Below are 25,983 nucleotides of genomic sequence, written 5' to 3' on the forward strand. Positions count from 1 at the left end.
CTGCAGGTGTGGGGATTCCCTTGCCAGGATTATGCATCAAGCATACCATACAATTTCTCACCACTCTCTCTGCACACTTACTAATCCCATCATTCTTCCAAACTGGAGCCAACATCTTACAAATCCCTTTTGAACTGATGTGCGCTGTTCCATGTGCCATCGTTACTACTGCAAGCACATACGCATCAGGCAACATCCAATGCTGTTGTTCCGACAAGTCAATCCAACACCCACTCGAGTCCAATTTACCCGTGCTCTCTTTCCATGCACGCTTTTCCTCCTCAGTCGCCTCTTTCTGAATTTCTTTCACGCTTTCCACTGTGTCTTCACACATTCCAGACTCAGAAATCCATCTTGCAGACGTTGCAACATACATTCTACTCATCATATTTCTAGCTGTCTGTTTTGCAGTCTCATCAGCAAAAGCATTCCCACGACCAACATCATCCGTGATTGCTTTATGAGCACTGCATTTCACAATCGCAACTTCAGTCGGCAAGGTTAGAGATTCCAACAAGTCATTAACTAGCTGGCCATGTTGAATCTTAGTCCCATGGGACGTAATGAAACCTCTCTCTTTCCACAAACGGCCAAAACTATGGGCCACGCCGAATGCGTACTGACTATCTGTGAACACATTCACTCTCTTTCCCTTAGCTAAAACGCACGCTCTTGTCAGCGCGATCAATTCTGCAGCCTGGGCAGAATTCTGACTCACTCTCGCAGTCTCCACAATCGTACTCAAAGTCGTTACTGCATAGGCAGCAGTCACATCACCATTCTCCAATTTGAAGCAAGACCCGTCAACATACAACGTGCCATCTGGATCTGATAATGGAGTGTCTTTTAAATCAATTCGTCCTTTTGTTTCTTCCTCAGTTTTAAAACAACAGTCGTGTGGTTCGGAATCACTCGACTCTTGGCTAGTCGGCAACAATGTTGCTGGATTCAATACATTGCATCTTTTGATCTGAATATGACTCGCTAACAATGTCAGTTCGTAACCTGATAATCTAGCACTGGTAAGGTGTTGCGTCTTGGTTCGATTCATGAGTGTATCCACAGCATGAGGAACCATAACCACTAGCATGTTGTTCATTACTAAACCAGCAGATTGCCGAATGGAGGCTGCAGTTGCGGCTGTAGCTCTCAAGCAACTAGGCAACGCTCTAGCTACCGGATCTAATGTTGATGAAAAATACGCACAAGGGCGTTGTTTATCACCAAATTTCTGTGTCAAAACACTCAACGCGCAACCTTCTCTCTCATGGACATAGAGCGTGAATGGTTTACTGTAATCGGGTGTACCCAATACAGGAGCTGAACACAGTGCATTTCGTAACTCAGAAAAACTCTCCTGACATTCGGCAGACCATGGTACTGGACTCGGAACATTTTTCCCAGTCAAAGCTACCAACGGTTTCGCCAAAAGAGAAAAATTTGGGATCCATTGCCTACAATATGAGGTAATACCTAAAAAGGCACGTACTTCTCTCTGCGTGCTAGGAACATTCATCTGTGTAATTGCTTTTATTCTCTCTGGGGTCAACTTCCTTCCCTCCTTTGACAAGAGATGACCTAGGTAGGTCACTTCTTGGCAACAGTATTGCATTTTTGAAGGTGACACCTTGTGATTCAAATTTGACAAGTGATGCAATAAGGAAATTGTAGCTGTTTTGCAAGTTTCCTTGTCATCGGCAGCCACTAGAAGATCATCGACATATTGTATTAAAGCAGAACCAGGAGGAAGTACAAATGAGTCTAACTGGCTTTTTAATGCTTGACTGTAGATGGATGGGCTTTCACAATAACCTTGTGGAGCGCGTTTAAACCTGAAGCTTCGTCCTCCTAGAGAGAAACCGAAGATATCTCTGCTTTCCTCGGCTATCGGAATGCTGAAAAAGGCATTTTTCAAGTCGATAACTGAAAACCATGCTGCTGTAGCAGGAATCAACGTTAACAATGCAGTAATGTCTGGAACCACAGGAAACTGTGGAATCACAATTTTATTAACCTCTCTAAGATCAATTACAAATCTATATACTGGAGGTTTTGTTGGGTCAGTTCGTTTCAGAATGGGCAGTACAGGACTATTGCAGACATTACCTCTAGTTTCTTCTATAACGCCTTTCTTGATCAGATCTTGTACTATCAGTAGGAGCGCACGCTCACCTTCACTAGATATTCTGTATTGTGGAATTCGTGGAAATTTTACATTCGTTTTCAAAGTTACTACATATGGTGGAATTTCTAAAAGACCTACATCATTAGGACCAGTCGCCCAAAGAGTATCAGGGAGTGAATGCAGCTCTGGTGGGAGTGCATCCATCGACAAGTACATTGGAGAGATGATTCTTTTACCCAACGTAAGCTGTACTCCTTCTGGAGAACAGTACAATGTCGCATATAGGCGTTTTAATAAGTCTAAACCAAGCAGATTTTCATTACAACCTGTCGTCAAAATCAGGGGTGCTTTCAATTGTCGGGGTCCAACAGAAATAGACAAAGGACCAGAAACAGGGTTGTGAACAGGGGCGCCTGAAAAACCTACTGAAACGTTTGTTGAGCCAGACAAAGGTGCGCCAGGGGGTTTCGCATGTATGATAGAACTTTTTGCTGCACCAGTATCCAACAGAAACGGTTCGACTATACCTGATGTTGCTACTGTGACATAAGGCCCACTCTGATCTACTGGAACTGATACTACTCCCTCTCTTTGTCCATGGCTGTCCTAGTACTCCCTTGGCTGACCTTCCTCACTAGCTTCATAGTAATCTTCAACATGATACTGTTGAGACCTATTCTGTTGGGCCGATTGTCCGTTTCGTTGGTCGAAATAATTAGAAGGGCGATCACTTGTCTGTGGAGGCATAGCACCTCTTCCTCGACCTCTAGAGTTCTGCATATAACCACCACGACCTCTTTGAGCTGCCGCAGCATTATTTTGTGCCCGTACCGGACACTCAGTCTTATAATGGCCTTCCATTTTGCAATAAGCACACTGATTCCATTGGTACTGTGGCCTCTGAGAATTATACTCCGTTCTTTGATATGACCCTTGCTGTGTATTGGTCTGATTGGTGCGAGGCGGATATGCTTGCTGTAAAAGAACTTTAGTTTTTAACTCTTTCGTCTTTTTATCTGATTTTTCTTTCTCCGCTTTGTCCCTATTTTCATAGTACTGGGCAGTAGCAAGTATTTGCGCAGTCGTAGAGACAGCCCACGCACTTTCAGAATTCTTTAATTTACCACTAAGTTCTGGCAACAGATTGTGCACAAATTTATCAACAAATAATCTCTGGCCTCCTTCTGTGCTCATATCCTGACCACTGTGATCCACAAAAGTCTCCTCGAATCTTGTGAAATAGTCGGAGACGCTTTCGTCTTTCTTTTGTTTGCACGCGGACAATTTGTCCCAGTTAACGCGTAATGCTGGCATTAGGGTCTTCATTAAGTCGATTATTCTACCAGGCAAATTAGCAATTAAGGGTTCAGGTTTAGAACCACCTATTTGTTGACCATCCGCTGCAATTATAGCTGCCCAATCACCACCTAGGGCAACTGGATGATTCTCTTTACGAATTTTAGCCCAAATTGGTTGCGGTACTACATTACCAAATAGCAGATCTATGTCAGCTAGATTTAATACACAAGCGTCAACTGTCTGAGCCAACTCTTTGTAATACCCTGCAGGATTTTTACGCGGATCTGGTAAGGCCTGTTTCACTGCTAATACTTCAGCTCGCTTCCATGGAATATGTATCCATACTCTCTGGAATTGGGCCGGAGCGGCTGCAATACCAAGGTTGACATTAGCTTGCACAGCTTCACGCCAAATTGGTGGAACCTCTCTCATTGGATATTGACGATTTTGTTTCGTACTACGTTTCTCTGACTCCCTCGGAGAACGAAGGGATGGGTCAATCCTGTAACTCAAAATCAGTTCCATTGCTTCTTTTATATTTTGTCCAACTATCATACCTGCAGCAAACTCTTTCTGAACATTAATTAATTCTTCTAGATTTGATTCAGGGTCATCCTCTTCCAATTCCTCACGTAGAAGGAAACACATTTCATCGAACACATATCGTTGTGTCGGTTCATTCCATTGCATAAACGTATCTAATACATCTTGTACATTATATCTTCCAACTTTCGAAATCCATCTAAGAGCAGTGGAATCTAATATCCCTCTTTCTTCAGTACTGGGAAGCTGACTACGTCTCTGCACAGAGTCAGAGGTAGGAGTCTTAATCAGAGTTTTATAGAAGGGAGATAGAATGTTAGAGACAGAATCAGTGATTCTTCGACGAACAGAAAGTGGAGTCATAATATTAGCAGAATCAGTAAATAGAGTAGCAGTTGGAACAGATAGATCAGGAACAGTAGGAGTAGCGGGCAAAACAGCTTGTGAACTAGCAGGTGTGAGCGATACAGGCATAGGTAAAGAAGCCGGCAACCCTGAAAGAGGGGGTGCCGAAGGAACATTAATAGTGACCACAGGAGGTACAGGCACTTGATTCAGAGGAGCGGGAACACCAGGTTGTCCAGCAACCGGTACTTGAACATTCGGTATAGGTGGAGCCGTAGCACCCTGTGCATACGGTGGGGGTGATCGTAACAAGTAAGACAACAGGGGATCCTTTTCAGGGTCCTCTACTATCTTAGCTGTACTTGATGGCAAAGCAGGATAGCACTTGTCTATTGCTAAATTATGCTCTCTATTGGCCACCTCCATCGCTTTCTCAGACTCGTTGAGTTGCAGCTGCTTAGCAGACTGTTCTAAAGTCAACTCTTGTTCTTTCTGTTCTTTTTTCAACTTTTTAATTTCTCTCTGTTTAGATTCTTTTCGCCAATAACGGAAAGAATCAAACATTGCCGGCCGGGCTTTCTTCTTGAACAATTTCGTTTCTAAATTATCAAGAACTTGAGGTTCAAAACTACCATGTAGTGGCCAACTAAGGACACCATCTTTCTTAGTGTAGTGGATCCATACCTCGTTATAAGAGATAGGGCCCACACCAAATTTGCAATATAGATCATAAAGGGGAGTTCCAATCGGAGGAACCAAACACGAGTCCTCCAACTGGGAATCACTGTTGCAACTAAAACAAGACAACATACAATTTTTCCGACTTACCATTTTATAACCCGGAACACAAAACAGACGAAACACAAATTAAAGAAAGGTGCGCACTTGAACCAAGAACTTAGGCCTACCAGAACTGACAAACGTATTGATACTCGAACTGAACTGAATGATTATCGTAACCAGAATAACCAGCGACAATCTTATAAAACCGAACCAAACCAAGAACTAAAAGGATTAGCAAAACAGAAACAACCCTTACGAAGTAACCAACTATCAACCACTTAATACTTAACTGAGGCACTGAAGACGTCACCAAGGAGAAACCCGTCACGTCTCGCCGTACTAAGGACTGCACCTCGGGCCCAAGACAGGGCGACGGTCAAGGCAACGAACCACTGCAGCCGTCTGAACGGGAACCCTCGTGGAAGAGAACGTCGGGCCACTTTTGCGATATGCCGGGATCGATGAAGTGGGGCGCCTCCCTCTGAAATCTTCACACGAAGCTTCTCGAACTCTTCAGGCTTTTGGACCGGTACCGAATGACGTCGCCCCACGTTGGGCGCCAATTGGAGTTCTGGACTTTTTGGTTCCGTCCAGAGGTGTCAGGGACAACACCCGAAGACCCCGGAGTTCAACCTGTCTCGGTGCACAAACAAACAGAAACACAGGCTTCTCGATGGTGGCGTCAAAGACCAAAGGTTTATTACTGCAGGGACACAGAAGTCACAGAAACTACACATGGGCAGTATCTAGGACCCTGTTCAATTTGTACAAAGAGGGTTGTTCCTTATATACTGAATATTGGGCTTCAGGCAAATTTCTTTACATGTTAGCACATTCCAAAACCTTTGTATCTTAAACAATAAATATTTGGCGTTGCACAGGAATCGTCATCAATATCTGATGTCAAAACATTACGAACGAGGGGTTCCCACTATTCCATCATAATCCCATGTCAACTTCTCATTCAAGACCCGGACCGCCTCATCGTAAATTTCGTTACCTCCCCCTAATAAAGGCCCAGAAGGAAAGGAGCAGAGCCAGGTGCAGAAGATAGAAAAGTAGGATAAGAGATGTTTGTGGGTCGTAAATGGGCACGGCTACCAGTTTCGGCCGCCTAATCATGATCAGACCAACGAACACGAGAACCAGTATAGCAGGACTGGCCTCAGGCTGGGGAGGCAGCTCTTGCCGAGTCATGCTGCCACAGCGTTGCTGGCCTAAGGTGCACGTGTCACTAGCAAGGTGAATTGCCGGCTAAAGCCTACGTCTCCTTAAATGAAAAAGAGGTCATTGCGTGTCCATTGACTATGTGAGGGCAAGGAATACAAAATGGCTTCCTTGTTCTAAGATGGATGCCACGGGTAGAACAGAAATGTGTTTGTAACAGGAGTGCTCTTGCTCGTAGCATAGCGAAAACACCAGGATATACTAAATGGATCATTTGCGGTTCATTGATACCAAAATTATGTATTTGCGACTATGTTACAAACACGGGTTAAATCGTCACGGAACCTCAGCGGACCATCAGCAACTAGGGTAACATCAGATAGACGGATTTATGGTGACCAAGCATCTGATTTCAGGCCTGATTTAGATTTTGGCGGACTGGTTACCCAGTCACAACGGGACGGATATCCTGTCCCCCTAAATCTAAATCAGGCCCTTAGTGAATAGCAAAAAGTAGACAACAGGGGTGGGAGCACACCGCTTCACCTCTCAGGCAAGGTTCGCCCCTGGCATTCTGGTAAATGCAGTCTCTTGTTGCACACTTTGCTGAAATGTTTTCTACTGTTTCACCGGAGTTGGTGAAGATTGTGCTGATCTCTAGACGTGTGTTTTTGGTTTGTTAGCCAAAAGTAGTAAATATATTTAATAGTGTAAACTTCTCAAACGTGTAAGTTGCCTTTGTGAATCAGGTCCTAGGTTTTAGTAGTAAATGTGGGAAGGACACAGGAAAAGGGTCAAACTTACAACAAAAGAAAAGGGGATTTAGGTGGGGTGAAGAGGGGTTTAGGGAAGAACAGAGGGGGGTTTAGGAAGGGACATCACCCACCTACCAAAGAGTTAGTTCATTGCTATTCTCAAACTGCACTTTCAAAGGTACTATTGTTAAAAAAAACAATAGTGATTCCAGCACCGTGCATGGCCAACCACTTGTACTGCAGCACCATCCAATAGAAAATAATGGCGGCAGGACTATAAATAAAACCCCATAGACAATAATGTTACATTAAATTAACGTAGTTTAAATAGTTGAAAATATAAATACATGTATTTTAATATTTCAAAAATATATAAAAGCAGTACACATTTATTAATACAGTTTTAAATATTTTACCAAACCATTTTCTAGTGTAAAAATGAATATAACTTTTTGTTTAAAAATCAGTATTTATAACTAGTATACATCAATTTTAGTAGTTATCAGGACATACTAAAATATGTTTGTCTTTATGGGGAATATACTATTTAATTTAAACTTCAAAAACATAATTTTAAGTTTATTTAATATACATAAATTAATGAAATAATGAATTCACAATAAAATTATTCATGCTTCAGCATTTTATTTTTTGTTCTACATTTAAAATAAATATAATAAAATATTTTAGATTATTATTTACCATGAAATATGTTTTTCCAGTTAAATACATTTTTTACTTTCCCTTATACTTTACCATACGGAAGCCATATAGCACTTTAAGGCTTTTCAGTGCACACTTAAATCAATCAAAAATATGAATTCCTTGCAACGATGGAGAAGGGCGCACTGAGACACAAAGAAGGGGTGCAAATGCAGAGAGAATGTAGAACAAAAGGTGGTGCAAAGCTGAGCAACGTTTATGAAAATACAAAATTTCAGTTCGCCTTTAATATTAAAGTGCCATTGAAAGGGTTATTCTTCGCCAATACTTTCAAGCAAAATATGTTTTGAAAAAAATACTGAAATCTAGAAATTAAAAGAAAAAGGGGCATATTCACAAGGAGCTATCATGGAATTAACTGCACTTTATCGCAGCCAAAGTCGTGATACATTTACCCCACCATTCACAAGCAGGTGCTAACAGCCCACAGCACCACTTTTCCCACGATAGCAGCCGCAAAAAACATCGCCACAGCAGACCCCCGCAACTATCTCTAATGAGATGCAGAGTAGGCTTTCCCGTGCAAAAACCCGTGACAACACCACACCTCAACATTCACAACGACCAGACAGATCGGCGATAAGAACTCAAAACATGCGATAAGGCCCTTTAGCAGCAGGAATTTTACACCTTCTCTGACCTGGTGTAAAGTCGGACCGCAGTCTGCACCATAAAAGGGAGCCCTGCCCAGAGCGTCATCAGAAAGAAAACAGATGCCATGGAGCAACTGAACACCCAAGAGGGTCACAACACCCACCCAATACCACCCCGGACGACCGCAGGGACAGCGCAGACAATTACAGCAGCCCCCCAGAAAACGCACCTGCCTTAAAGGCCCAACATCTGACAATGTCACTGTCCACTACAGCCTAAAAGGGACAACCATCCTACGCATCCTGGCCATCATCGCCTAACAGGCCTAAGGTACAAACACAGCGAACAACCAACATCCCACCCCATACCAAAACTGCTGGCTGTGCACCACCTGTTGGCCCCTGGCACACCCCAAACAACACCCGCCAGAGTCAGCGGAGTCTCATAGCCAGACACATCCAAGTACCCCACACCTGTCCTGGACATCACCATCATCCTGGCACCCAAGTCCCCGTACGGCCAACACAATGCGCAGGACCCACTGGTGACCAAGCAAGGACCATACACCATAGCTGGATGCACGCACGTGTAGGGGGCAATCCACTGCACACATGTCCCACCTGTGCCCCCTGGTGACACAGCACACAATCAGCGCAACAGGAAACACACGTCACACATCAATGTGCAGGCAACACCCGAACACCGTGGGACCCTCACCAATGTCGCCTCCAGTTACACAGCCCGTGTGGATGTTATGTTATGTTAATATTTACTTATTCAGCGCACGTACGCCCATGGCCTTCATGGTGCTATAGGAATTTTGGGAACACAACATAGCACTTTAAGAGCACACTCCGCACAAATCTAATCTAAGTATAGGCCTGTCTGAAAAGCCACGTCTTAAGGGCATGTCTGAAAGTGAAAAGATCATCACACTGTCTTAAAGGGAGTGGAAAAGAATTCCATAGGGAGGCAGCAAGAGAGTGAAAACAGCTGCCACCCTGGCGTTTCTTCTTAAATGAAGGGACAACCAACAGATCTTTGTAAGCAGAGCGAAGGTTACGTGAGGGAGCATATATAAGTTCCAAATTCCTTATGAATTTGGGACCCTTGCTCTGCAAGGCTTTAAAGGTAATGCAACCGGCCTTAAATGCAACCCTTTGAGCCACCGGTAACCAGTGAAGTTTTTCTAGACCTGGTCTGATGGACTGCCATTTACATTGCTTACAGATTAACCTGGCTGCCTGATTTTGGACAAATTGCAGTCTCTTTAGCTGACCTGCTGGGAGTCATAAATACAGACTGTTAGAAAAGTCAAGTCGGGACAATACTAAAGCAATAGTTACCTGAATCAAAGCAGAGTGAATTAAAAAATGGGCTATTTTCTTTATCTTTCTCAGTTGAAAGAAACTAGATGAGACTACCGCCCCTATCTGACCTTTGAGTGACAGATCTTCACTAAGAATCACCCCTAAACTCTAGACTCTGGGAAATTTAGTGGGTGGGACCCCCATATCAGGGGGCCAAAAATGAGGGCCCCAACTAATTTCACTTTTCCCGGGTAAGACAAGTTCTGTCTTGCTCGGGTTTAGTTTGAGGTGATTCAGATTCATCCACCTCTGGATGTGGGTCATCGTGTCCTGAAATTCCTTCACAGAATCTGCAGAGTTCAAAGAAAAAACAAGTTGCAAATCATCTGCATAATTAAAAATTGTAACCTTGTGATTTTTCAAAGAATGTAATAATGGGCAAAGGTACAAATTAAACAATAACGGGGACAAAGAAGAACCCTAAGGACCCCACAAGTAGACAAAGTCTTTGGGGCCGTGAAATTCCCCAATCTAACGGATTGCGTGCGTGCAGAAATAAAAGAAGTCAACCAACTCAGGGCGGATCCCCTGAGGCCGGCCTGCTCGACACGGCTGACAAGAGTGGAATAGTCAACCGTGTCGAACGCGGCCGACAAATCAAGGAGCACCAAAGCCTGGTGGATGTCTTTGTCCGCATTAGATCTGAGGGTATTCTGACCAGCAAGTATCACGGTCTCAGTGGAATGACATGGGCGGAAGCCTGCCTGATTCGGTTCCAGGTATTCCGTCATTTCAATGAAACTTGAGAGACAATTGGAGACAATTGGAGACATGGGCTTCCAGAATTTTAAACAAATAGGGTAAAAGGGAGATCGGCCTATAGTTAGTTAGATCATGTGGGTCAATACCAGGTTTCTTTGTTAAAGGGATTAACAATGCGCTCTTAAAGCTGCTAGGTACCTTGCCCTGTGCAAGTGACTCATTTAAAAGAGAAAGAATGCTTGGTGGAATGGCTAAACCTATTTCTTTAAAAATGTGAGGAGGGCAAATGTCGTCAGGTGATCCAGACTTAACTCGCAAAAGAAGTTCTGAGAAAGTTTTAAGATCAATGGGAGGAAGAGTATCTAATGTGGAGGGATTGTGAAAAGTATCAGCCAGCAGAATTGGAATAGGGGAGCTGGTTATACTTTGTTTTACAGTGACAATTTTTTCCCTAAAAAACTCATTTAGTGAGTCACATAATTTTTGCGTGGGGATTACAAGAGGAGCTGTTCTGTCACTATTACAAAGGTCATTCACTATGTTAAACACCTCCTTAGATTTATTTACAGAATTTAAAATTTTTGTCGAAAAATAATCAGTTTTATGTTTAAGGATAATCTTTTGATAATTTTTCCGAGCAGAACAATAGATCACTTTGTCTTGTGATAAGTAACTATTTCTCCATTTCCTTTCTTTTTGTCTTATCTCAAGCTTTAACTTTTTCAGTTCCGGAGTGAACCATTTATAGGCATCATTCATACATGATCTAGGGAAACTCACAAGGGGAGCGTGGATATCCGCGGCCTGTCGCAACCACTGTGACAGCGACTCCTCCCTGGACTCTATATCCTTGCATTCTGGGGGCAGGGTAATGGCAAGAGTGTCTAAAAAAGCCGGTAGATCAACGGACTTCCATTTCCTAATTTCCCCACCCGCCCGCGACATAGATTTAATAGTCCTGTTAACCGTAAATGAAAAATGTATGAAAAAATGATCTGACCAAATACAAGGTCGTATGGAAGGGGGAGCAGGGAAATATTATAGGACCAGATTATGTCCAAACTATGACCTTTCTGATGGGTAGGGGAGTGTATGTGCTGAATTAAATTCATGTCCAGTAATAGGTCCTTAAGTTCTGCTGCCTGTGAGTCCACGGCCATATTGTCAAACCAATAGTTAAGGTCCCCAATTAAAATAATTTTGGAATAATTAGTCACATAAGAGGCCAGTTGTTCTGCTAATAATGAAGGGAAGGTAGGCATAGATTGAGGGGGACGGTACAGTAAAACTAGTAGCAGAGCCCCGCTTTCAGTGTCAATCTTAATGACAATATTCTCTGTATCCGTAAGAGATAGAGGTGGAAGTTCTCGAAATTGATGAGATTTAAGAATGATAGCGGCTACTCCTCCGCCCATTTTCCCAGGTGGACGGTTGGCCGCAATAATATAATAATCAGAGGGGAGAGATGCAAGAATATCTGGCAATGAATCTTGAGTAAGCCAGGTTTCTGTTAAAAAAATAATATCTGGTTTTTCAGAGGTCAATATAAGAAAAATATCCAACTGATGTTTAATCATTGAGCGTGTATTAAGATATATACAACGAAACTCTGACGTAGAATTGGTAGACAAAGAAGGGCTAATATGCAAAGATTTCCTGGGCTTAAAGTCAGCTACTAAAGTCTTGACTTTAGAAATACCGTACTGGGAGGTACGTTTTAATATGTACAAGGGTAAAAGAGGGCACCGATTTTCCGAGGGTCTCAATGTGAGTAAATCAGAGGCAGAGTAGGTGTAAATTTGGCCAGAATCTGTGGCTCCTGGTCCCGAACGCTCGCGGACGGGCGCAGACGGGCTTACCTTAGGCTTACCTTCGGCGCGCCATCGGCGCGCCCGCTGCGCTCACGTAGGCACATCGCGTTTTATGGGAGGGAGCCTCGGGCAGCTAGACCGCTGACTCGGGTCAAAGTGCCCTTCAGGCTCCTCCCAATATGGCACCCGCTCTCCACCGACCGGCACGAAGAGCCGCGGTAAGAGAGCCACCCTCCACAGCAAACGGCAAGAGGAGCCGCGATGGACCGGGCGGATGGGAGCACAACAGGTGATCACACAATGCAAAATAAAAGTTTAAACAATAAATGTTTAAAAGCTATGCGCCTGCCTCAGAGCATGCAGAGCGCCGCGATGCCACAATACAAGACTTTAAAATATATACATGTGCCACAGTGTTGCCCCTTAAGCGTGCTGGCTCCCAGTGGCAACCAGGAACTGCCACTAACCTGGAAATCCACAGGAGACCAGCCTGCCTTAGCCGCTTTATGGGAGGGAGCCTCGGGCAGCTAGACCGCTGACTCGGGTCAAAGTGTCCTTCAGGCTCCTCCTAATATGGCGCCCGCTCTCCACCGACCGGCACAAAGAGCCGCGGTGAGAGAGCCACCCTCCACAACAAACGGCAAGAGGAGCCGCGATGGACCGGGGCGGATGGGAGCACAACAGGTGATCACACAATGCAAAATAAAAGGTTAAATAATAAATGTTTAAAAGCTAAGCGCCTGCCTCAGAGCATGCAGAGCGCCGCAATGCCACAATACAAGACTTTAAAATATATACATGTGCCACAGTGTTGCCCCTTAAGCGTGCTGGCTCCCAGTGGCAACCAGGAACTGCCACTAACCTGGAAATCCACATGAGACCAGCCTGTGGATGATCTCTTCACACTCCGACAGTCCAACAGCAATTAGCCATCCCAAGATTGCACAAAGGGAAATGCACAGCCCCTTGTCAACTTCACAATTAACACCCCACTCACCTCAACTCCACAACCATGCAATCCTCAACTCTGGCAATGCACACGTCACAAAATCACAACCAACATGCACAACAACATGCCCACACACCAGACATGACAGAACAACTCACAATGATAACCTGGGCAAGCCGTGAACATGAGCCATCAACGGCATGGCACCTCAGCCACACAATAGCAGAATGTGGGGAGAGGTGTCAACCAGGCATGTGTGAAGGATGCATTTGAAACATGATTGTGAGAGTACACAATGCCAAGAGTGGCAGCGAAGTACTGAACAGACCGCAGTATGCAGAACACACCCATATCCACGGCGACATACACCTCTGTTGAATGGAGTGTAGTGGACAGTGGACGCAACCATGTCACCCCAGCCAGTGGGGGTCCTTGTGGAAATGTTGCCTGTTATGCCCCACCCATAAGCGTGAGCTGAGTGGGATGTGCCGGTGTACGCCAGGCCAGCGTAGGTGTGTGAATAAAAAGCACATAGACATGGGTCTTGTCCTCTTCCGGAAAGTCCAACGTCTCGCCAGGGTGGCGCCTCCCACCCTGCCACAAGGCTGATGCCGTCCTCGTAAGCAGAGGTGCCTGAGATACTGTGCGCCTGATTACCCCAGCTCGTTGGACCACAAACCAGTCAGGCCCGACCCTACGCAGCCAGGCCACACTGATCAGCATCCGACACCGGCGTGTGTCATGGAGGGCCCACCATGTGCCAGTGTAAGCTCCAAGCCCGATACTCCCTTCGATCAGTGAGGCATAGTGCCATATGTGCTTCTTGCGACACAACCTGCCACAAACCCAGTCCAACGCCATCCGGCGAGCCGTGGATGAGGGACCAGGACAACCCTGCGGACCAGTAGGTCTCACATCCAGCACCTAGTTGTGAATCACGATTGGCTGAGTCCACACCAGTGGACGCACGGAGAGGAATAAGAGGAAGATGCTCTCAGTTCAGACGAAAGGCGGGTCACAGTATTGGAGGTGACCGAACACGTGGTGCCACTGAACCTGAACTACACAGGCCGGTGGGGCCACCAACCTATGATGGCAACACTCGGTGAATGGCCCATGCTGTCTGCTGCCTTCAGCCTACACTGCTCTCGCCCTAGGCTGTGCTTGAGTAGACCACATATTTGGAGCTGAATTTTGAGTGTGCTAAGGCTGATTACACATCATTGCATGCCAGGAGAGGCCTAAGAAGATGTTGCCTTGCAACTTGGCAGAGAGAAAATTATCATCATTACGGAGGTGTTTGTACACTACCAACACCTACCCTGTTGTCATTAGCGCTGTGCATCATGAGCCAAAGACAGGTGGTTGTGGGCCACTGCTGACCGCTGCCTACAGCCTACACTGCGTCCAGTAGGTAACAGAGTCATGATTCAGCAATGGCGGAGTCCAAATCAGTGTACCAGCATCATCGCAGTCTGCATCCCAACTCAGCCCCGGTGCCACTAAGTCTGTTCCCCGTCATTCATTGACACTCTCTGGTGGAACAGTGGTGGCGTCTGAGCCTATGGACTAGGGGGCAGTTTTCACCCCATGTAGCTGATACAGAATTGGTGGTGGCAACGGGCTGTCGCATTCCACTCCTCCATTTGCTGCTTACTGATAAAATCAAACCTTTCGGTGTCTTGCCCTGGAGGACACCTTTTACTCTCCTTCAAAACACTCTGAAACATACACCTCGGACAATGATGGTTACCTGCTCAGGTCGCATGGCCCATCTGACTGCACAGCAAGTCACCGTCCCGTGGCTGGGTGCCTGTGCCGGCCGCACGTGCATCCGGGCCACTAACTCTGTGCCGGTCAAGTCCGGGACCACTTCTCCAGAGACATAGGCTGGCCCCTGAGTCGTGGGCCTTGGACTCATCAACGCCATGACTATGTGGCCTTGTACTGTACACAGCCTCTGGGCCCACATGCGTCCTACCAGGCCTCACAGTCCAAAGCGAGTCCAGACCGGCTCGGATGATGCATCACCGCAGGAGGCACACGCCACCACCTCCAAACGCCATCTGTCAGAGTTGAAGCGGTGGTTCCTGACAGACTTTGTGGTTGCTCAAGCTTGTCATGGATGCCATCATTGGCCTGATACCCTGCTCAGCACTCCAGGTGCCAGTGACTCAGTGCACCGCAGGCCGTTGTCCGTAGCTGATTGTGTTTTGTGCTGTGGGGCGGTTATGCAGGTATGTCACCTCAAACAGTGTGGGGGCCCTGAGACATTGATGGTGAAGATGATGCAGGTCTGACACACTCCACTGCATCTGTATCAGGAATATATCGTAGGGACACAATCCAAGACTTTTTTTTGCACATGAGCACGCTCATCTCTAGTGTCGACAGCCCAGTGCACTGCGACTCACGGACACTTCTGTTTGCATGTTGGCTGTCCTCTGGACTTTATCCGGATCACCCCCTGTTGCTCATCAGTTGACTCTGTATTGCATGTGTTTTCTGTTTGCGGTGCACTGGTGTCCAATGTCCAAGTGGTTGCCAACACCAGACATTCTGTGCGGAATGGCTTACACTCACCCCACACACATCCAGCACAGGCATCACTGTACATGTGGCCCTGCCAATAAGGGGCCGGGCGCACGTGCCTGTAGCCAGTTCAACATGATCTCTGCATGTGTCTCTATGGCAGCGTGGGTCTTCTTAGTGGGGTGTGGGTGGGCCCTGTAGGGTGATAGACCCCTTACTTATGTGTCCTGGTTCGCATTCCATGGGTTCGGTCCCCTCCGACACCTGTTGGGCCACCTCCTTTTGGCGGGCTGACACATGCCATTGGGGTGCCATGTGTCGGTGGGAGAAGTGTCGTGAGCCAGCTGTGCCTGCGGGTGCTTCCTGATGTGGGTCTGTTGCAGGCTCGGTGTTCTCCTCTGGGTCTCTTGGCTGTCCTGGTCCTGCTGGGGGGATAGCCTGGGATGTCCATGGGTTGTTGTAGGGCGTCGGTGTCAACAGTGTGGTGGTCCACTCCGGCATCACTGATGCGTTGTATTATGTGGTCTGCTGCAGATGTTTTGTGACCCTCTGTGATGTGTTGGGGAGGTGGGTGTTGCCTTTGTGTTGGCATATATGTTGGCGTATTGTGCTAGTTTGCATGCAGACTGTATGGCGGTGTACATTGTGTCTGTTTGGAGGTGCTGGATTCTTCTGCTTGTGGGTCAGTTGCTGGTAGTGTTCTGTCACTTCTGTGACGCTGTTCTTGTTTTCCTCTGGTCTGCACTCCGTCTTCCTCTCCCTCTTCTCCTTGGCACTCCTCCACCCCATTGTTCCTTGCTGGTAGTCTGTGAGTGTTCTGGGGTTCGAATTGAGCTCTGCGCTGGGTCAGGGTGCATCCATGTTGCTACATGCTTTGGCTTGTCTCTGGTCTGTTTTTCTCGGGGTTTTTATGGTGCATTGTCCTGCTAGACGGGTGGAATTTGCAGGCCTGTGGCCGGTTTTCGCTACCTTTTGTACCGCGGTTGGCCTCAACGCTTGTGTTTTTGCTTTCGCGTCTCGCATTTTTGTGGCGTGGCATTGATTTTCACGCGGACATTTGCTGGGTTGTGTGGTTTCTATTGCATGCTACCGCTGTGTTGTGAATTCCACGTTCCCATAGGGTTATTTTCCCGCGATGGGCTGCGATGTTGAAAATTACGTTACGCTACTCTTGCGTAGTTATCACACCTTCTTGTGAATATACCCCAAAAATTTAAAACAAAAAGTGGTTAACGGACAATTAATTTGAAAAGCTTTTTTAAGCTGCTCACCACTTAGTGAGTTTACACTAAAACTTCCAATGATTTATCTATTGCTGTTTTTTAGCCTTTGCTGACTGAATAAGCGTAAAAGTGAAAAAACAAACTTATATTCACCCATAAGAAAGTGTACACTATTTTTAATTTCCCCAATACCAAAGCATTTATGTTTTGTCAATAGTTTCTTTCAGCATGTGTTTTATTTCATTTGAATTCGGTAAAGTTTTGTAAATTAAACCTCTAATGCAATGAGGTGTTTCTCTTCCACCCAGATTGAATTTCTTCTTTTAAATTTATTTTTGCAACTGACCTCGATGGTATATCCACAGAGACTTAGTTTAGGCACAATAGTGTGCATCTTTTATGAGGCATTTCAGCGCCTAGTGATATTGGAGCAGCAGATGCCCTGTCAATGCTGTTTAATGTATACAAACACACATATGGAATGCTTGCTGCTTTTTTACAGATTATTGAACTTTATACCTGAAGTGATGGCGTAATAAAAGCAGAAACCAAGAAACCAGTCCAACAAATCAATTTTAATTATATGGTAATGGCTTGAGGCAGCAGTCTTCGACTCTCTGTGACAAGTAGTTATGTTTTTCATTGATCCTAAAGCTGCCTCTCCAGTGAGCTATAATGCATAGCGGGAGGAAATCAGATCATTCATCATCCATTCATATTATTCTATGAATTAGGAGCTCGCGACAGGAAGGAGCCGGCGCACATCAGTGGTTTAGAAGAAGTCAGGGAGGCAGAGGGGAAGCAGGGGTGTTGCATAATTGATCAATTGCATTCAAACATATTGCGTTTACTATTCTCAAAATTGCTCTCTGTTCAAGGAAGATGAAACCATTGTAGTACGCTTGTTGTGAAGTTCTTTAACACTACAACTCCCTCGGTGTTACACATACTAGAGGTATCAGTCACTCTTTGGGAAGTTAACAGGAGTTACAAGAGGGACCCTGAATGTCCCATTATAATGAGGATGTTAAAATGGATATTGATGCGTTTATCCACAAAAACGAACTATCGTCCTTATTAATCGCATCACCCATCCAAACTCCATGTCTACCTCGACACGCAAGTATGTAGTAAGGCAGGCCCTTGACCTAGGCCCGGGATTACTGACTGATGGGTCACAGGTGGGAGGGTGTAAGGCTGGCAGGCAAACACGCGGGCAAGAAACTCTTGATCAATCTCACAGATAGGCGCAGCGACATCACAATGGTCAGCGGAGATTGCCCCCAATAAAACACCCATCCTGAGGGAGTACGCGTGCTTTAGAATACACCATAAAGTCAGATGCCACAGGAGTTAGCCAAACACGACCTAGCGCACGTAGTGATCACGCACTCCACATGCCGGACATCTGGACACATTCACCACTGGCCACACTGTGTCCATGCAAGGTCGAGACCCACCTGTAGTAACCATTGCCCAATAATTTATGACTCTAAGGCAGCAACCAACATTCCTCACCAAATATGGTACGCTGGATATGTTTATGGCTTGACGTAACATTGTATATAAGACCAATGCAAACCCAATGTAAATTGAGACAGTCCTCAGTCCTTGTGCCTGTAACTGTCTCCGGGACGAATTGTCTAATTAAACAAAACTGTTCCTATTTTGCCAAATACCTCTTTTTTTTATTTATTTTTTTATTTATTTATTTTTTCTTTGTCCTCATTTGCCGAACTCTTGTTCCATAGAAAACGCCAACCCCCTTGAGTAGCATTTGGCACAGTATAGAAGACCATAATCGCAGGCCGAATTGACAGTATTGTAGTGGCGGGAGAAGCTTTCAGGAATCTTTGCTCTGTCAAGGCATCTTACAACCTGTTGGACCCACTTACATAAGCAGGATTGAGCAGTTTGTCAGCTTAATCATTGGACCCGGGAAAAAAAAAAAAAGCAAAAAAAAACCCCGGTGAACCTGACGATTAATCTAACTCCGCTGGACCAACAGGTTCCAGAAAGTGAGGTTACGCTTGCTACAGGACCTGGCCAAATCCACCTTTGATGTTTCGTAGAGAGATGTTAGCCAGCCTGCATGTGATGGTGCATTTGACTCAACCCAAAATTTGCAGATCTGTCGTCTCGCGAGGAGAATTGCGTAGAACAAGAAGGTCCTTGCAGGCCCGGTGATATTTTCATCCAAACCAAATATTATAAGGGACAGGGTAATGGGTATTGGTGTTTTAAGGATCAAGTCCAGAGTGCCCTTTACTTCTTCCCAAAAAACTTTGATAGGCGGACAGTCCAAAAACATATGAATGTCAGAGGCTGTTGGGAGGAGACACTTGTTGCTACACTTCCCAGATTGAAACTTGGATAGCCTAAGTGGGGAAAGGTATGCGCTGTGTAACGTAAACAAGTGATTACGCCTCAACCAAGCAGGCTTAACTGTTTTAAACAAGAGAGTAAACGATCTTGTCCATAGATCTTCGCACTGGACACCCCGGACTTCTCCCCATAGTTCTTCTGGGAGAGTAAATTCCCCATCTACCTCCTCTAAAATAGTCCAGTACCAGAAGGCTACCTCTTAACCCCCCACTTGTCTCTCTACCAATTGTTGCTCTAAAGGGCTGCTCCTCCCAACTGAGGCCTTTTTCCTGATCAACTCCCGGGACCAGCTAACAAGTTGTATATATTTGAATTTAGATAAGGTAGGACCAACCTTCCCATATAAGTCCTCCTACTTGACCAGTGCTCCTTCTACTAATAACTCCCCCCATGTTAGAATTCCAGCCTCCTTTATGGGGACCGCAAGCCTGTCCTTTAAGCACAACGGAAGCCCTGGGGAATCCCAGATTGGTGCAAGGGCTGAATAATAGGCTAAACCTACTTTACTTTTAATTTGTGCCCAAGCCTTCGCCAAGGATTGCAGAATCTTCAACCTCACCCTCTTGAAGTACCTCTGATCTTTGAATTTGAATAGGAATCCATCCAGTGGTAAATTCGCCCCAGTTAACATAGCCTTAAACATGATCCCTTTTGCCGGGCCTGATGGAGTTTTCAACAGCATCCTTGAATGGGACAGCAAGAATGCCCAAGCATAGTATTCTAGGTCTGGCAGTGCAAGTCCTCCCTTTTCCCTTCTCCTCCTTAGTTTCTTCCATGCCAGCCTAGTTGCCTTGTAGCACCAAATAAAGGAGTTTATTTCCTGCTGACATTTATATAGTTGTTTTGAGTCGAAGGCTACTGGGATGGAGTTGAAAAGAAACGTGAACTTGGGAAGGATAGACATTTTCACCAAGCTTATTCTCCCGAGAACAGTCAAAGGGAGGAAGGACCAAGATTTTAACAGCGCCCTACATTCTCTAAAGACCTTGTCCAAATTGGTCTGTACCAGGGTATTGATGTCCTGAGTGATCCTTATTCCCAAGTAGCGCATGGATGGAGTCACTGCAAAATTTAGATTGTCGATGTTCCAGGTCATAATCTCGGTTTTTCCCACATTAATTTCATACCCCGAGATACGCCCGAACTCCTCCGCCCTTCTTACTACTACAGGAAAAGCTTGAACTGGATCAATTGTATACACCAGGGTATCATCCGCATAGAATCCTACCCGTTTTTCCCAACCTCCGAATTCAAATGGGGGGATGTTATGTTCCTCTCTCAATATTTGCACGAAGGGTTCAATATATAAATTGAACAGTAGCGGGGAAAGAGGGCAGCCCTGCCTCATACCCCTCATAATTTTAAAAGACTCAGTAAGGGCACCATTGACCAACAGTCTGGCACTAGGGTCTTGATATAGCAGTTTTATGGTTCGGAAAAACCTACTTCCAAACTGAAATTTCCTCATCACTGCAGCCAGATAAGGCCAGTTGACCCTGTCAAATGCTTTAGTAGCATCCAAGGTCAAAGTAGCCAGGGGGAGACCAAACGCTGAGGCAATATCTATTGCACCAATCAGGTCGTGCGTGAGTTCTGCCATCTGGCACCCCCTTATAAATCCCTTCTGGTCTTGATGGATTATTGAGCCTATCTCTCTCCCAAGCCGTGCCGACAAAGTGGCAGCGAAGATCTTATAGTACCAATACTGTTCCTATTTTGCCAAATACCTCTTGTCTTCCATTTGATTAAGTAATTAGAATCCGAGCAATATTTTGGTGAGCTAGACGGGTTTGGGACCTTGTGCCCAACTGCAGCCGAAGGAAGGTGACCCCGCCCAGTTGGATTCACGTTGCGCATCAACAATGGTGGAGAGACACCACAATTGACTTGAAGTTCTGCTGAATCTGTGGGTTAAGAGGTTAGTCCGGAAGCAGCCATCAGAGAGGGGAAGAGACAACATCCAATCCTGTAACATTGCCGTTTAAAGCATTTGGCATATGGTAAACTAGGGAGAAGCACAAAAAGATAACCTGGGCAAACTGCCACTGACAGGGTCTGGCATATTACCTATTTTATATGTTCCAACTGTATCAGTCACAGGCACGCAATGCCCATTGGGCTGAAAGAGCTTCAGCCCCACCCCATACTCCCCATGTCATGCGTCTCAGTCCGGGCTGCTGGGGGCTTGGCTGGGCAGTGTCTGGGTCTTTTATCTGGCACGCCCAAGTGTTTCACAGGTCTTTAAAGACCATTTGCACTACATACCTTTTTGAACTGGTTACTGAGGTTTAGTTTTTTCTGCAAAAGACACACAATTGAGGGACGTGGGTCCCATGCTCTCTATGCCACTAGAGTCAAGCTATCCTGGCTGATGAGGAGCGAAATTCCAAAAGCGGTCTTAGGATGCTTGTTTTCAGTCCAGGGAGGACCTGTCTAGCAGTTCGGGCTGGACTGTTCCCTTTGGGCGCATGGTCAAGACTGATTTGTATATTGCTGGGTTCAAACTGAAATGGCACAGGAGCAAAAAAAAATGGATTGAGGCCCAGATCTCTGCACTGGGGTGAATGTATGACATTGTTCCGCATTCTGTCCATCAATTATTCTTTTTTTAATTTACTGCTGGTTCCAGTACCCCCTGGGCCCCCACTCTACCTATTCCTTTGCTGTAGTGTGAGAATGCATTTCATGAAAAGGAATATAAAGTACGGTTGGCAAAGGAAAAATGCCAGCCATGTGTTGTTTGTCACGGAAACTTGGCTAAAAGATTGGTGTAGCCCAGACGTTGCTGTGGCTCTGCCATCAGGTTACTCCATCCATAGGAAAGATAGAACGGTGGGTAGAGGGGGAGGACTGGCCATTATTCTTCGAGACACATTTACATGTACATATTTTGATTTGGACACCATTAAGGGAGCAGAAAGTCTTGGCTTTTGTCTTGCACTCAATGCAACATTGTCATTCTCAGGAGCTTTGATTTACTGTCCTCCGGGTTAGAGCAGCTCGTTTTTGGATTCCTTTGGGGAGACCTTGAGTAATTTTTTACTTAAATGTGCTAATTTCACCATGGTAGGTGATTTTAACCTACACCTAGAAGACAGAACAGCACAGAGAGCTTTCTTCAAACAATGGAAATCCTTGCACTTCACCAACTGGTTGAGGGTCCAAAGCAGGTGGGGCATACCCTGGATGGGGGTCTGTTCTAACTTGGCCGGGCTATCTGTTGGTACCCCATCTCCTCAGTTATGGTCTGACCACTCTTATGTCCCCATCACATTTAGAATTTCTCAGAAGTTTCAGCCTTATAATTCAGCCCCCGTATCCCAACGCGGCCCCTACTGGGCACAAGTAGTTGTGAATCCTAAACTAGGAATGTGTGCACAGGCCAACACTCCTGAACTTACAGGAGATACTGAATCTCATTCCCGCCTGTTTCATTCCTGGATAACTAAGATTTGTAATGAACTTGGCCCTTCAGAGAAACAAGGCAAGCAATTAAAATTAAAAACACAGTAGGCGCCCTGGTATTCGCAGATGTTGGCACAGGCACATCTGCTATGCAAGCAACAAGAAAGGCAATGGAGGAAAATGTACAAGACCGAACACAAAATAGAATTCAGAAAGAGTAGAAAGCTCTATCATCAGCAGAACAAATTGGCTAAAAAAGAGTATTTCACTAAAAAAGCCTAATAATGATCAGAAAGTTATTTTTTCAGTAATGAAGTCTTTCATGAACAACTCAAAGAACTTCCTGTCTCGCAAAAATTGTGTGTTGACATTTCAGCTTTTTTGGGGGGAAAAATTCAAAAAATCAAAGGAGAATTTTCAGCCACTTATGTCACTGACCAGGACTCTATCCCTGACCAAGTTGCAGGGGATATGGTCGGCTCTCTTCAGACTTTTGTACGTATTTCATTGGAGCAGACACAGGAGGTTATTAGAAAATGTAAATCTGGGTTACTGTTGGATGCGTGCCCCCCGATGGTGCTTCAGAAATTTATAGACACGGTCAATCCCATTCTAAATCTCATAGTTAACTCCTCTTTAAAAACTGGAGTGGTGCCTGACAAGTGGAAGCTTGCACTGGTCAAACCGGAACCGACACCCTAAAAATTATTGCCGATAAAGGGAAGAACGCGGTTTTGATCCTTCTAGACTTGTCGGCTGCATTCGATACAATTTCACATAACATTCTGCTGAATCGTCTCGAGCGCTGCGGCATCTCAGGCAAGGTGCTGGAATGGATTAAATCCTTTCTAACTAACCGCAGACAAGCGGTTACATTGGGGACGTTCCTTATAGCGGAGCGGAACATCCCAATAGGTGTCCCTCAGGGTTCCTCATTGAGACCATTGTTGTTTAATATTTATCTGACCCCGCTTATCTCTCTGATTGGATCATTTGGGATAGAAGTTACAACATATGCAGATGACACCCAAATTATCCTTTCCTTATATGATACCACTTCAGATGTAGAAACTAATTTCCAAAGTTGCCTAGAGGCGGTCTTCCAATGGATGAGGAACAACCACCTTAAGTGCAACTCAGACAAAACAGAAATCCTCCTGGTGGGGAAGGATGTCCTGTTCCATCCCGAGAAGTGATGACCGGAGGGTACCACCCCTCCGCCAGATGTGATCAAGGTGGCAAAGAATTTGGGAGTACAATTTGATGCGGGACTCTCCTTTCTCCCTCATGCTACAGCAGTAGTGGGGGTAGAAAGGAGGGGTTCGCGGTTTGCGTCCCCATCTGCTGCACTGCATTGATGAGGAGACATTCCTCGTGAATAGAGTCATTCTATCTTGGTTTCATCCTAGTAATCCATAATAATCCATAAACTGTTCGTCATTTTCATACTTCATATATTTCAAAAGTAAATCACTCCAGAGACAGCCAGGTGGAACTTGAATGTTTTAATTTTCACCCCCCATTGCAACCTAAACTAACCCTCTTGAGATGCTAAAGACTCGATCGAATAATTTACTCTCCCCACACCCCTAGCTGATCATATATTAATGCCACTTTGTAAGGTTATAAAATTTACCTGATTTCTGTAAAAAGCCTGTTGCTTATAACGAGTCTGTTCTCCGATGTACCATGAGCCTAGCCAAAGCTACCATCAGCCTAAGTTTTCCCTCCAAACTTGTACTTAAAAGCCTCCAAACCCATATTTTGCAAATCAGTTCCTTGATTAGCATCACGTGATCCTTAGCGGTCTCCGTGTGTTCTCTTAGCAAGAAAACTAGCAGGAAAACTACCCTTCCCACCATGCACTAGTGTGGTGATGCTTATACGGACATTTACCGTAACTGCCAACACAACCATATTCTAAATAGAATTATGTCAAACAAATTAAAAACAAACATAATCGGCTTTAAACTAAGTGAATACCTGAATATAAACAGTGACTAGTGAGTACAATAATTCATCATCAAGAAGCAGTGAGTTTTTAAGCAAGCCATTGTGAAATGATGCAATACACTTAAAAACAAACATAAAATAAACATGGTCCGCATTCAATGTTGTCATCTGTATTATGTTCGAGCATTATGCTGCCTCCGTGGTGAAAGTCCTTCCGAAGTTCAGTATTTCAAAGTTCGATTTTTCAAAATGAAGTCAACGTGTGGGGTGCACTCCGCATGCGGAACAAAAAACTTGTTTGCTAAACATCATCAAAGAATAGCGTGTGCACACCTTCCCTTTCATTTCTTTTTTATCTTCAACATTTTTTTGCTGTGAATGATTGCGTGCAAAACAGGGCTGTGTTTGTCCCAACACAGTAATCTAAAGAGTGAGAAAGGAGGGGTTCGCGGTTTGCGTCCCCATCTGCTGCACTGCATTGATGAGGAGACATTCCTCGTGAATAGAGTCATTCTATCTTGGTTTCATCCTAGTAATCCATAATAATCCATAAACTTTTTGGCATTTTCATACTTCATATATTTCAAAAGTAAATCACTCCAGAGACAGCCAGGTGGAACTTGAATGTTTTAATTTGCATTTTCAAATGTCTAATGTTGCCGAAGCTTTACCACAGACATGTGCTTTCAACATCCTGTCGAACAACGAGTATCAAAACCCAATGCAATTCGAACTTATTGTTAGTTCTTCCTCAGGGGTACTGGAAAAAATAGATAAAGGGCCACATAAACAAATGTTCAAAAATGAAAATTTCATTACATTAAAACATACGGTAAATTAACCACCACTCAGTCCTATCCTGCTATTCGTACACCCAAGTATGTCAACGTCCTTTCATGCCCCACAGTAGCCGTTTCCCGATGTGTCTATGAATCACACGATATCTACTACACCCCCCATTGCAACCTAAACTAACCCTCGTGAGATGCTAAAGACTCGATCCGAATAATTTACTCTCCCCACACCCCTAGCTGATCATATATTAATGCCACTTTGTAAAGTTATAAAATGTACCTGATTTCTGTAAAAAGCCTGTGGCCTATAACGAGTCTGCTCTCCGATGTACCATGAGCCTAGCCAAAGCTACCATCAGCCTGTTTTCCCTCCAAACTTGTACTTAAAAGCCTCCAAACCCATATTTTGCAAATCAGTTCCTTGATTAGCATCACGTGATCCTTAACGGTCTCCGTGTGTTCTCTTAGCAAGAAAACTAGCAGGAAAACTACCCTTCCCACCATGCACTAGTGAAGTGATGCTTA

This window comes from Lissotriton helveticus, chromosome 8 (assembly GCF_964261635.1).
Source record: "Lissotriton helveticus chromosome 8, aLisHel1.1, whole genome shotgun sequence".
In the NCBI taxonomy this organism is placed as follows: domain Eukaryota; kingdom Metazoa; phylum Chordata; class Amphibia; order Caudata; family Salamandridae; genus Lissotriton; species Lissotriton helveticus.